Below are 4,217 nucleotides of genomic sequence, written 5' to 3'. Positions count from 1 at the left end.
ATTCCTTGATTTCTTATATGCTTCATTATAGAATGAGATGGTTCTCGATTGATTAACTCTGTCGGATATATACCCGAGAGTCAAAACAATGATAAGAATATTCTGTTGTCATAGCCCTAGTTATGGTAGACTGTTGACTTTATTGACAACAGACACTCTCTAGAAAAATTGTCTCCGTCATGACTGACAATTTTTGAACTATGTAGTACCTATTAACTATTTTCATCATAAAGATAAAGGTTATTTACATAATTACAGAAGGATTTTTATTCACGTGAACATAGGAGAACATCCAGTTCAGCCAAAAGAGGTTCTATAGATTAGGGAAAATTGCATAAATGCAGAATTATTCGTCGTTCATGAAAGAAAATGTTAAATGTATTATTAGAACAGATGCTTCACTCTCCTTTTCATAAAGGCAAGGTGGTTTTAATACAGTCTATAACCATAACTAATTTAAATCAGAATTGTTCGAGTCCAGTAAAAATATTAAATCCATGATCATAATAATGTCAGTATAACGGTAGAAAGTAGAAAAAAGGTGATTTTATAGCTGCCATTATTCTAATGAAATCACCCCCCAAGGTTTAAAAGTCAACTTTATTCCATTGTTATATATTGACCGAGTAACGCCAGTAGATATACTGCCCAACGATTATTATTATAATTATTATTAATATTTACAGATAACATTATTTATGTTAACATATTTATAATAGAACAACGTGTCAGTTTTCATAACTAGCACAAACACAAATGTTAATTTGGTGTTAATTTGATTGATGGAATTTAAGCTTACAAAAATATAATCAAAGATACGTGACAAAAACCCGGCAAGAGTCTTTAGGTTACGTGTAGCGATGAAGTAAATTACAAGATAGCTTTTGTGACGTAGAATTACGAGGAAGAGCAGTTAGGTACACAACGCATTAGCGAAGGGATAGGATTTTTAGAAAAGACGCCCATGAAAGTTAGAAGGAGGCGGGTTAGCAAAATGTAGTCTTATACAAAGCGTGCCAAAAATCAAATGCTTATAGAAAATATAATTCATGCCTGTGTGTTTTCGCTTTAGGAGAAAAACACCCTTTTTTATTTCAGGAAAAGAAAATTTGAGGTATGTGTTTTACTTGTGCTATAACCGACAATGTGTCTATCTCTGTCTATAAACCTTTTATACATGCATGCACATATCAATGCACAATAGAGAGTGAACTAGATGAATAACAGATCAGAACGTTGAACGCTCATAAATAGACTCATTATAGCCAACCCACATTATATATATATATATATATATATATATATATATATATATATATATATATATATATATATATATATATATAATAAGAATTACAGTTAAGTTTATCAAAATTATCCAAGATGGCAAAACTAAAGTAAATTATAAATATTAAAGAATTAATATTCATAAAACAATCTCAATCAGATGTTAAAGCTCGATAAAACCAAATAGGAGATAGAGCTTATAATAAGAAATACTTTCGAAGAAATACTTCCTTCTCATAAAAGGGTAGGATTTAGCAAACTGTGGGATCGGATTTTGCTTGCAAAAGTATTTGATGAGACTACAAGTAAGTCATAGATGTTACTTGATAACAAAAAGTGAAGCAGAGGGAGTAGAGTGAATAAAAAAGTGATTACACGTGAATGGATAGTCTGGTGAAAGGTAAACTATCCAATGACGGTAATATACAAAGATGCAGAATCCAAGAAAGTTAGTTACATTTCCATTCGCACAAGTAAAATCCAAGGGAATCACGTAATTGGAAGATGGTCCAAAGTAATCCAAAAGGCAGATATCCGTGGAATGATTCACAAATAGGTACAAGGAAAAGGGAATATTATCAAAAGAAAGATAAAATGTGTGTAAAAATAGGAATGTAAAAATTTGCAACTCGACTGTCGAGGCAAGGCTGAAGTAACAACATTATCTATCCATTCACGTGAAATCACTTTTTTATTCGCTCTATTCCCTCTGCTTCACTTTTTGTTATCAAGTAAGATCTATGACTTACTTGTATTTTCATCAAATACTTTTGCAAGCAAAATCCTATCCCGCATTTTGCTAAATCCTACCCTGATGAGTAGGAAAGTATTTCCTCGAAACTCCGCGGATTAAGGTCTATCCATTTATTTAGTGTTTCCTTTTTAAAATTAAATATGTTTTAACTCTTTTTCAAAGTGTTTTTAACATGGTTTATTAACTAATAAGTAACTAAGAATAATTAAAAAAAAAAGAAATCGTTTTCTTTGTTGACTTGCACCGGTTTAATCATAGTTTCCTTTTTAATAAGGCATATATGATGAGAATAATACAAATAATATTCTGACGAGATTGATAACAACGGAACAAACAAAGTTATATGTCCATTAACGTTTCGTCTTTATTGTAAAACTTTTTCTGGATGAATGAATTGAAGAATATAACATATCATTGCAATATTTGAAAATGTATTTGTTGTAATGGAAAGTATGACTTTGTTCTATTTCCGAACGAAAAAGTCACTGGAAATAAAATGTTTTTTTTTTAAACCATAACATTGCGAAAAGAGTAAGTTTTTTTTAACATCATATACTTGTAAATCTTTTTACAAAGATATGATTCAATTTATATATTTTTAGTCGCGTGCAAGCGACTCTATAAGTCACTCCGTCGGTCGGTCGGTCAGTCCGTAACACTTTTGTGCTTGGCCTTTTTCGTTAAGATCAAAGGTCTGTTGTTAAGATTTGTTGTTCTTAGCTTTTCAAATGTAGTAGCTGTTCTTACTACATGCTGTACTTATTGTGATATAAAGTGGGGGATCACTTTTCTGTATTTATTTAATGTAAAATGATCACCCACTTTATAACCAGTCAGTCTCAAAGCCATTCAAGTCATTCTCCAGATCATTGAAGTTGTTTTTGAAGGATTCCAGTTATTTTTTAAGCATTCAAGTAATTGTTAAGGTCATTCAATTCATCCTTAACTTCATTAAAATCATTCTAAGTCATTTACTTTTTATTTATTTAAGTCATTTCAGCCCATTTTTCGGTCATTTTTATTTATCTTTAAGAATTTCATGTCAATCCTACACTCCCGCATTCATTCATTACACGAATGTACGCGACTAATTGCTATCGACCTTGTTTAAAATAAAAATTGCCCTAGGATACGTTTTTTCTCAGCTTACGATGTGGAATACGATGTTTTTTTCCGCCACTGCTTACGGTATTTGTCCTGCCTTTCGGTGTTATTTATCGTGCTATTTGAGTATTTTCAAGTGCATTTTGTTACTAATTTTTTATACCGTATCCCGGGGTTCTACTATATTGGTGGCAAATGCTGGATCAGGGCGACTGGAAAAATTCAGAGATATACGGAGATTACATAAAATGCCCAGAGTTCCCAAATGGTCACACATTTAAATAATTAAATTTACGTACTTTTTTTTGGGGGGGGATAACTACAGCTGTATTTAAGTACTATTCGAATGTGGAAGTGTAACTGATAGGAAATGAGTGTATTTTTGTTATGCAATTTGTTGACTTATAATAATTAATACATACAATCATATATATATATTAATTATTATAAATGGCGGTTTCTGTGGTGTGAAAAAAATAACATGCGTCTAAAATAAAATTGTTTTTTTTTAATGCGTTTACTTATTAATAACAATGCATTATAGAAACTTCCACGTTGGAAATTTGTGCTTGTGTAGATTAGAGAAAAGTCTCAATGAACATAAAATGGATATAAAAAATAGCAATTCTCTGAATGCAGTACTCCCTCATCCATTGCAGCAAAATAATACCTTTAACTTTAAACAAGCAAAACTAGTTAAATTTATTCTAAATAAACCGCGAAAGAGACTTCTTGACTCAGCGCTTATCTCAAATTCATGCACAATTAAACTTAAGCTTTATTTTCCAGATAGTGCTTAACTTTAAGCACATTCTTTTTTAAAGGGGCTTATGATTATAAACACTTATTTTTATACCTACTGAGGCTAATGTTTCATGTTTTCGTAATCACACGTCAGGAAGTGACGAATGGATGCGAATTCAGCTGCAAAGCCACCATTGTTTCCATTAGCTGGGACGTTGCCTCTTGGCTGCCATCGATCGCCACGAGAATAAAGGGAAATTAACACCTATAATTTCCATAAAATTACACACACACACACACACACACACACACACACACACACACACAC

The sequence above is a fragment of the Euprymna scolopes genome, chromosome 11 (genome assembly GCF_053919585.1).
Source record: "Euprymna scolopes isolate OS-2025 chromosome 11, ASM5391958v1, whole genome shotgun sequence".
NCBI lineage: Eukaryota > Metazoa > Mollusca > Cephalopoda > Sepiida > Sepiolidae > Euprymna > Euprymna scolopes.
This window is presented reverse-complemented; position numbering follows the sequence as displayed.